Below are 10,614 nucleotides of genomic sequence, written 5' to 3'. Positions count from 1 at the left end.
CTGATGCATTTTGTAAAGCACATCTCAGTCAATCAATTAGTAAGGATTTATTTCTCAGTGATGAGGAAATATACTCTCTGGTAAGTAGGCTTCTCACAACCAGTTTGCATTCCTGTACAGAGCTAACCATTCCTCAGGTAGATCTTATTCCTTATTTTTTCTTCTGAGAATTATTTAAAATCTTTATTTCTTGTTCTGTTCATCTAAACATCTTATACTTTTTTTTTAACACCCTTACCTTCCGTCTTGGAGTCAATACTGTGTATTGGCTCCAAGGCAGAAGAGTGGTAAGGGCTAGGCAATGGGGGTCAAGTGACTTGCCCAGGGTCACACAGACATCTTATACTTTTTAAGTATTCATCCATTTCATTTACATTATCAGTCTTATTGGCACATAGTTGGAAACATTGTCTCTAATAATTTTCTTTATTTCTTCTTTGTTGTTAATTCACCTTTTCTTAGTTGGTTCTTATTTGAGCCATAATATATTCAGGGTTAGAGAAAAACACTAGAACCCAGGGTAGAAACTGCCAGATATTTCATTGGATTCTTTGATTTTTCTTTTTAATCAAGAAATTGTCTTTGAATATAACCAATGCTTCTTTTCCTGGAATTTATTATCAAACCATAAGGGTCATCCTTCCTAGTTTTGGGCCATCATCAGTTTTGATAAGCATCTCGGCTTTATCCAAGTCTACAAGACAAATGTTGAACAATAGAGTCAAAGATATATCCCTTGGACACAACTCCAGGGCTGACATTGACTCCAAAATCACCACTCTATTAGCCTAATCATCTAACATATTCCAAATTCATTTAATTATGCTACCTCCCAGTATACTGTATATCTCTCTGATCTTGTCACTAGGAATATCATGACCAACTTTGCCAAGTGCCTTATGGAAATCTAGGAAAGCCTGTCCGTAGCATTTCCTGATCTACCAATCAGGTAGTTCAAGGATGTTTTCTTTTATAGATGAGAATATTCTTTTTACCAAAACAGATAACAATCTCCCTGCATTTTTGAGGTCAAAAAAAATTATGACCAGTCTTCTTGTATCACCAGTCCACTAACTCCATTTTTAAAAGGAAATGAGCTTAGCTTTGGCTTGAAAACTAAAGAAAAGGAAAGGAATAAAAGTTGATAAACTGATGAAAGATCATGCTGAGTAAGGATGTGTTTGATATTGCTACTCCTGTAGACTTAAAAGCAATAGGAAAAGCTGCTCCTCAGGATGGTCAGAGCTTAAAGTTTTACTCAGTTTGTTCTGAGTCCTAAATGTGGTTCAATCAAATGCAATCAAAATTTGTTGTTGTTCTTCAATCATTTGAGCTGTGTCCAACTGTTTATAATCCCATTTGGGGTTTTCTTGGCAAAGATACTAGAGTGGTTTGCTATTTCTTTGACTAGCTCATTTCACAGATGAGGAACTGAGGCAGCCAGGGTTAAGTGACTTACCCAAGATCACACAGCTAGTATGTGTCTGAGACCAGATTTAAATTCATGAGGATGAGACTCAGTACTCTACCTACTATACCACCTAGCTGCCCCCATGGTTTGAAATACCTTAAGTTAAAATAAAGGAAACTCAAAATGGATATGGAAACAATACTAACAGTCATGATATATTTTTAAAAATTAGAAGAGAACCAGATAATCATACCTATTATAGATATGGATTAGGGGAAAATTATTAAGCAAAAAAGAAAGATGGAATAAAATAATAATCATTTTGGTTACATCAAATCAAAAAACTTTTGCTTTAATAAAAATCAGTGCAGGGGGCAGCTGGATGGCTCAGTGGATTGAGAGCCAGGCCTGTAGACAAGAGGTCCTTGGTTCAAATCTGACCTCTGCAATAGTTATAGGGATTGTTTAGGATTACAGGGGGTAAGGAAGGTTTTGTAACAGGGAATGGAGGAGTTGAAGGGAGAGAGGGAATATGGCTGCCGGTGAGGTAAAAGGAGAGAAATGTCCCTGCTGAGAAGCTATCTTTGAAAATTTGGGTTCCTGAGAAATGGGTGACCTCTGATAGCCTGAGGGGATGTCTTCTCTATTGATTGATGTTGGAGATACCCTGAGCAGGTAAGCACAGACCCCCCTGAGGGACATGCCTTTCCCCAGACCAAGATTTCCCAGCAGAGGTCCAATAAGGACTGTTTAGGGTTGAATGGCTGTCCTAAGGTTCACCTCCCTCTATGTCCCTTGAAATGATAATCCTCTTACCTCACTGCAGTTATTTAAATAAAGATGAATTTAATAATAAGTTTGGATTGGGAGGTATCATGGAAGAGGGAAGAGGGGTTCCCTAGATTGGATTTGAGTCTCTCTCAGCTTCTGAGCTGAGGTCAGGCCTCAGCAGGATGGTGGAGGGTTTCTATTATTCCTATCTATGCTCATCTGTACTAGCTTTCTTAAGTTCAAAGTCTTTAGCAGTAGACAGTAAGAGGAAGAAAAGGTTCTGACTTTCAGAGCTGATTGGGCCTGTCTCTTTAGACTGATGCCCTAAAGACCCTAAAGTTCAAACTGCTTCCATTAAGTCCTTTTGTTCGATGACACAATCACAGGAATCCATATAGAGCACACAGTTGGGAAAAGTCCATGAATAGAGGAACTCCTATCCCAAGACAGGGAGAGAGACTCCTTCCTGTCCAAAGGCTAAGAAAAAGAGTACTCTTCAAGAGAAACTGTCACTCTTCAAATTCCCCTCCCACCACCAACTGTCATTCTTGTCAATATCTTCTCTCTAACATTCCAACTGCTATTTGTTCCACCTGAGAGGCAGACAGTCCAGAATTTGCTTCAGTTTTCCTTTCCACACCTCAGACACTTCCTAGCTATATTACCCTGGGCAAATCACCCCCATTGTCTAGCCCTTACCACTCTTATACCTTGGCACCACAGTATTGATTCTAAGACAGAAGGTAAGGATTTAATTTTTAAAAATCAGTGCAATGAAGAAAAATCTGTCAAGCAAATATTTGGGTACAGTTGGTGGCTCAGTGGATTGAGAGTCAAGACTAGCAATGGGAGGTCCCAGTTTCAGATCTGGTCTCTGATACTTCCTAGTTATGTGATCCTAGGCAAGTCACTTAACCTCCATTGTCTAGCCCTTACTGCTCTTCTGTCTTAGAACCATAACACAGTATGAATTCTAAGGCAGAAGGTAAGGGTTTTTTAAATAAATTAATAATAATAATAGTATTTATTATCCAAAATATCTAGACAAATAATACAAAAATAAATAACCAAGAGCTATTTCCCAATAGATAAGTGGTAAAAAAAATATGAACAATAGTTCTCAAAAGAATTTCAAGCTATCGTATAACTATTACATGACATAACATATTGTAGCATTGTGAATTTCAAAACTACTCCACCCTATTCAGACCATTCTTTAGAAGATCTGATTTAGCTATTTCCTGATCAATAACACTGGAGATACTTGGAATAACAGAATCAGATCTTGGAAACTATATTCTCCACCCTACTCAGTGTAACAAGATTAGGAAGGGCTGCAGCAACTCAAGATTTAATTATTTGAGAATATGGCCTTCAACAGACATGTGCAAAAAAGGACAGACCTCTGGGCGGTCCTAGGTCAAGCTAGAGCCACCATTGGCACATGTGAGATGCAGGAAGTGAGATAGAAAACAGCCTCTGGAGTTCTCAGGACTTCCTGGGAGGAGGGCTAGAGTCAGTTCGAGGCTGGTGCTTGGAGCTGGAGGAGCCCTGCAGACTGCTTTCCTTCAGATTGGTCACATCACATGAGTGATAAGGACTGATCCCTTTCCCTGCCTTGGCTATCCAAGGCCTTAAAGCCCTATTTGGCTCAGCCTGAGCCAGAGTGGGTCTGAGTTAAACTTTTTTCCTTCTCTCCCTTTTCTTTCTCTCTCTCTCTCTCTCTCTCTCTCTCTCTCTCTCTCTCTCTCTCTCTCTCTCTCTCTCTCTCTCGTTCTCTCTCTCCCTCTAATACTTTCTTCCTCCTGTTGTAATTAAAACACCATAAAAAATTTGGCAGCTGACTTGAGTGTTTCATTTAGGAATTACATAAGTGAATTCCTTGGCGACCTTAAATTAATATATATCAGTCTTTTAAAGTGATTTCAATATCACTGCATATAGCTATCATATGAAAGATTGCCTCAAATAGCCAATAATAAGAGAAATGCAAATAAAAACAAGCCAAAAAAATCTGAAATTTCATCTTTTACCCACCAAAATGGCAAAGATATGTAATAATAGTGGTTTTTAGGATAATAATAAAGGCCCTTTGCACTATCTTTGATGGTGTTTTAGTGGAGTTCACAAGGAATTTATGGAGAAGGTACTAAGTGTGGAGAAGAGTAGGGGTGTAGATGGATTGGATCCTACTCTCCTTTTACCTCCCTTGAGTGAGGCTGATGATAGCTGTTGCACAGGTAAATTGGGGTTCTCTGATAAGAATGGGTGATGGAAAGTTGAAGAAAGGTCTCTCCAAAAAAACAAACCCTGGAGTAACCTCAGTTTCCCTGGCACAGAGAGGATCCAGAGACAAGCCTCAGTTGAGGCCTTGTCTCAGTGGGGGAGAGTCTCGATGGCTCTCTGTTGAATCTTGACTCAGATACCCTCTCAAGTTCAAATCAAGGTGCTTGACAAATATGTCTGCGGTTGAGCTAATTATTGATGAAACCAAAGGCATGTTGGGAGATGGGAAGTGGGAACTGGTATCACTAATTATTTTCCTAATACAATCCTTTGCCTAGGCAGCTTTTTATAGCCGACCTGAGTTTCTCCAACCTGATTCCCAACTAAATTATCCTTTATTTCTATATAAGATATCTAAATATCTCTAGTCTAAGGAAATTATAAAGCAAGTGCAAGAGGGCTGGAGGGGAAAGAGAGCCAGGCTTCCCTTCAGTGAATCCATGGCCCCTCCCCTTCCGGGTTTGAGGGATCTGCTCCTCAGTAAGGATGTTGTTAGAGATGTCAGTTAGATAATAGCTCTACAAAAGAAACTTGGATGTAGAAACAGAATAAATCTCCTGACTCTTGGTGAGACTCTCAGCTCGGAAAACATGTTCTGCTTGGTCAAGGTCTCAGCTCAAAAAGCCAAAAATACCATATGGATCTTTCCCAAGTCTGACACCTTTCCCATGTTACTTTGCTCTCCAACCAATGTTCTCTGCCACTCAAGCCCCTCATGCAAAATTCCAATTTCCTCTCTTGCACTTGATGATTACAGATAGCAAAAGAGAGGAATAGTCAGTTTTGGTGGAGTGGTAGAAAGATACGTACCTAAGTAAACTGGGGTAAAGTCAATCATTCTGTAAAGTAATTCAGAATTATTCTTTTTTTTAAGTATGTAAATGTCTATATCCTTTTAACAAGAGATCCTACTAAAGGCAACAAGAAGACCAAAAATAGAAAGGAAAGTTCCATATGCCCCAAAATATTCATAGCAACACTTGATAGTAAAGGACTGGCTAAATTATGTGAATGTGATTGAATATTACTGAACTGATTTATATGATTTATATGAACTAATGAATAGTGTAGTAAACAGAACCAGGAAACAATATACACAATGACTACAAGATAAATGGAAAGTGTAACAACAATAGCAAAAAGAAACAGAACACTGTTTAATTACAATGATGAAGCTTGTCCTCCAAGAAGAGATGGAGAGATTATATTTCCCCCCTTCTTTGCAGAGATGGGTCATTATAGGTATGGAACTTATGCTAATGTATTGGTTAGTCTTTGTGAACTTTTTTCTCCTTTCTTCTCTTTCTTTTTTTAATTTTTTGTTATAATGGATAGATTTCTGCAGAAGGGCGTGATATATTTGGAAATAAAGGGAACATAAAAACAAAAATAAATAAAATTCTGACCTTAAAAACACAAAATGTAGCTATCCCTTCAGAATAAAGTATCCAGAATAAAGGTTCAATTTTTTTAAAGTCTTACAACAGAAAAGCCAAGCATAGCTGTGATTTGGTGAACCTGCCCTACTCCACCCACTCCCTCAAAAAAACTTTCATTTGGGGCAAAAGGAATTCCTTTGCTTACAATTAGCATCTGTGTAAAAGCTGCTGCTTTTAATATTCATATTTTTGCCTTGTTCAGAACACAAAGGCTCATTTGCTATCAATTTGGGAAAATAACCAAGTTTTAAATTTAAGTAATGTCTTTTTGATGCCTCGTTGACTGCTAAAACCCTGAAGTTAGTCAGTATTTTGTCATTCTCAGAGGAGAAGAAAGAAGAGGAGAAACCACCCCGAAACCGACAATATGTCAGAATTCTGTGGCTTCAATATCACTTTAATGTGGGTACATTATGAAATTGGCATTTTATTACACTTGATCAAATCCACATCTTATGGGTATGGGGCTTGAATCTGTTCCCTAGAGCCTGATAATTCCTGGTTGATGGACAATACAAAGTTTCTGAACTTTGGAGATTCAACCCCAACTTTGAATAATCACCCCGGCTTTGCTTCAGTTAGCATCGATGTAAAGAGGCAGGGCCTCCGGAAAACGTGACTACCTCCCTCTTCTGCAAAATTCAGGGCCACCTTCTTTAAGGAGGCTTTCCGGATCCCACCAACCGCTCAGGCCCTTCCCCACCCCCCTAAAAAGGAATTACCTACATTCCTTTTGCATTTGTTTAGATAATGAGGCCCTTCCCACGTCATGGAGCAAACACGGATACTCTCTATCTGATTCCAGTGGACCATGTGGGAGCTGTAGGAGGCCAGTTTCTTGCCAGGTATGACTAATTGCTGAGAGTCCCTGACTGACTGCTGAGCTGGAACAGCTAATGGCACAGAGTGCTATACCTGGTAAAGAAGAGGATCCTTCTGGCTGGTGACCCTCTTCCATGCAGTTCTCCAGGTAAAAAGATATGATTTCAGCAAAGGTTAGGGGAAGGGTGGTCCCTGTCTTCCTCAAGAAAATAACAGGGAAGACTGCTGCTCCCCAGGTGGAGTCTTGACTCAACTGGCTGGTCCTGTACCAGGGCCTCTGACTACCTTTGCTTCTCTTACATGTTTCCTTCCTTTAGCCTGGATCTTGTGAATTAATGAAAAAGCATTTGAGCACTTCTTATGGGTCAAGTATTATGCTAAATACTAGGGATAAAAATACAAGCTAAAAAGATCTTATCCTCAAGGAATTCCTATTCTAATGGAGGAAGACGACATAGAAAAATGAGCTCCTTCACCATGGGTTATTCATCCTTTTTTTTCTTACTTTTTTTTAAACCTTTGCCTTCGATTTAGAATCAATACTAAGTATTGGTTCCAAGGCAAAAGAAATGAGCAGTTGGGATTAAGTGACTTGCCCAGGGTCACCTGGCTAGGAAGTGTCTGAGGCCATATTTGAACCCAGGACCTCCCAATTCCAAACCTGGCTCTGTATCCACTGTGCCACCTATCTCCCCCTCATCCTTTGTTTTCTTAAAGGACCAATGTCCTCATGATTAGAGATGTCTTTTTTTTTTTAACCCTTACCTTCCATTTTAGAATCTATACTAAGTACTGGTTCCAAGGCAGAAGAGTAGTAAGGGCTAGGCAATGGGGGTTAAGTGACTTGCCCAGAGTCACACAGCTAGGAAATATATGAGGCCAGATTTGAACCCAGGTCCTCTAGGCCTAGATCTCAATACACTGAGTCACTCAGCTGCCCCCTAGGGATGTCTTGATTCACTTGTGAATTGGATTTAAATGAGCCAGAATTGCACAAAGTCATGGGTCTCATTCTTTCTTACAGTCATTGAAGTCTAGGATAAGATAGAATCAGGATGACTGGTCAGGGCCCAGGATACAGTGGATATCCTTGGCATCTTCACTGTTGGACCAAGCTCTACAAGCTCCTGGTCATTGGAACAAATTGTTCTTGTCCATCCATCCTACCAGGACAAGTCTTCACATCTTTGTGGTAGACATTCCCCTATTTCATGAATTGGTTTGAGGTCTATCAGTTACCCTTACCTGTCTGCAGAGATGGTTTATCAGAGTTTGGCCACTGCACATGATACAGTTTCTTGGAGCAACAGGTAAGAGTTAAGTGGAAGGTAGACACCAAGGCAGATAAAGCTTGCCAAGCCCTCAAACCAGAAATGCTAGTCCTACCTAAACACCTCATAGGAGAAGGGGAAATGCTAACTATCACATAGTTTAGGAATGGCTGGAAAGTAATGTGGATGGCTGGTTCTAGGCAAAATAAGGTGAAAACTCACCTATTAGAGCTAAACAATTTAAGAGTAGGTGAAATCCAGGTAGATAACAAAGGGCTGGAGAGACTGCAATTGCAACAACTGGCATCATTTCCTTCCCTGGTACCTTTGCAGAAAGCAGAAAGAATGACTGTGTGAGAGTGGCAGGAATGAGCTACCACCGAAGAAAGAGTCATCATTGAAAAGAGTCCAATGGGAAACATCAAGCTTGACCAGTACTGATGTGAAATGGCTAATTAGCAGCATTGTCAAAATTGTTTTATGTCCCACTAGGCTTTGAATATCCATCTCCCAGCTAACTGTACTAGGAGTAATCAGTCAAGATAACCAAATCCTATTTAAATAGTTCTCTCTGTGTGTGTGTGTGTGTGTGTACATACATATGCTGGTTCTTGTACTTAGCATTACTTTTTGTATAAAACTAAGAATAAATTACCTATGCCCAATTGGGAACATTTCAGACTAAAGTCAAAGGTAGACTTGTCCCTGAAGAAGTCAGGGTGTGGTTTTGAAGAGCCAGTAAATGTGAGAAGGGGCATCTGCTCTCCCTACTGAAAAGTCAAGCTTCTACAGAGCTGAACATAGGCAGACTGCAAAATCAAGGTAAAAGACAGGATTGGTGCAGGTCACCAGTCCTGGAACCTCACTTAAGCAATCGCCTCTAGCCTCTATCTAGAGTTGCATTTGCACATGCTGTCTACACCAATAGAAGGTATGCTTCTTGAAGGCAGGGACTTCTTTATTTTTGTTTGTATATCCCCAGTGCCTAGCATGCAGTAAGTGCCCAATAAATGCTTGTTGATTGATTGAGCACTTTCAAGAAAGACATTGCCCCTTCATTATCCAAACCTAACCCAACAAGACTAGTATTTCCAAGAAAAATTAAAATGGGGAAATGACACCCACAGGATCCTTTCATGAACTTTTTTGAAATATAGTCATCTCTCTCTCTCTCTCTCTCTCTCTCTCTCTCTCTCTCTCTCTCTCTTTCTTTCTCTCTCTCCCTCTCTGTGCAACATGCTCACCCTTAAACCGCTCAAGGATCCTCGAATAGTCAAAAAGAAAACCAAAAAGTTCATCCTAGACTATTCAAGCAAAATTGGTAAGGAATCAAGAGGCACTGACTATAGATTACAAAGACAATTCAAGAACCAGATCTTTTGATCCTGAACAACCCAGAGGGATCTACAAGAAAGAAGACTATCCACATTCAGAGGGAAAACTATGGGAGTAGAAACACAGAAGAAAAACAACTGCTTGAATACATGGGTGGAAGGGATATGATTGGGGATATAGACTCTAAATGAACATCCTAATGCAAACACCAAACATGGAAATGGGTTCTAATCAAGGACACATGTAAAACCCAGGGGAATTGCATGTTTGCTACAGGAAGGATTGGGGGGAGGGATAGAATATGATTCTTGTAACCAAGGAATAATGTTCTAAATTGACTAAATAAAATGTTTTAAAAAGAAACAGATCTTTTTTTTGTTATTTATTTTAAACCCTTACCTTCTACCTTATAATCAATATTATATATTGATTCCAAAACAGAAGAGTGGTAAGGGATAGGTAAGGGTGGGGGGTTAAGTGACTTGCCTAGGGTCACACAGCTAGGAAGTGTCTGAGGTGAGGCCAGATTTGGATCCAGGACCTCCCATCTCTAGGCCTGGCTCTCAATTCTCTGAGCTATCCAGCTGCCCCCAAAGAGCCAGATCTTAATACCCAATATTGGCAATGGAAGCAAAAAGAAAACAAAGCACATGCTACCCAGTGGATTCAGGATATTGTTGATAGACAATGTCAAAGAGCTAGAAGTCCTCCTGGTATGCAAAAAAATTCTGATCATGCAGAGATTGCTCACAATATCTCCCCTAGAATTGCAAAGTGATTGTTCAGAGAACAACTCAATTGGCCATGAAGCTCATTAATCCAAATGCTAGGCTAAAGACAAGTAAAACAGAGTGGTAAAGTACTTCAGATATTTTTATTTATGTTGAATAAAACTTTAAACTACAAAAAAGGAAAGTAATGCAGTCATTTACTTCTTTTCATATGTTATAGAGAACATATCCTTGTAAGCAATACAAAGGAGATCTGCTATATTAAAATCTGTTATAGGAAAGGTTTTAGGGAAAGGTTTCAGGGAAGGATGACAAAAGATAACACTAATAACATAAATAACAGAGGTATATTTAATTAAAAGGATAAAGGGAATTGAAGGGGATTCCAGGAAGTCCTACTTCTATTAACCCACCCAGGTACTAAACTTAATTAAACCGTAGCTTAACTAAAACTAAACTACAAGGGGTTAGTAATGTCCACAGGGCCAGATTCTCACAAACTCCAGTTGGTTGGGTCAGACAGCAGACTCGAGATGTAGTGTCCTCAC

General features: G+C 39.6%; 1 pseudogene; it reads left to right on the top strand.

Moving 5' to 3' along the window:
* Nucleotides 1-9,236: 9,236 nt before the first annotated feature.
* Nucleotides 9,237-10,193, top strand: LOC130458133 (60S ribosomal protein L32-like; annotated as a pseudogene).
* Nucleotides 10,194-10,614: the final 421 nt, after the last annotated feature.

This window comes from Monodelphis domestica, chromosome 3 (assembly GCF_027887165.1).
Source record: "Monodelphis domestica isolate mMonDom1 chromosome 3, mMonDom1.pri, whole genome shotgun sequence".
Classification (NCBI taxonomy): Eukaryota; Metazoa; Chordata; class Mammalia; order Didelphimorphia; family Didelphidae; genus Monodelphis; species Monodelphis domestica.
The sequence above is the reverse complement of the archived record's forward strand: the minus strand, read 5'-3'. Positions and strand labels throughout refer to the sequence as shown.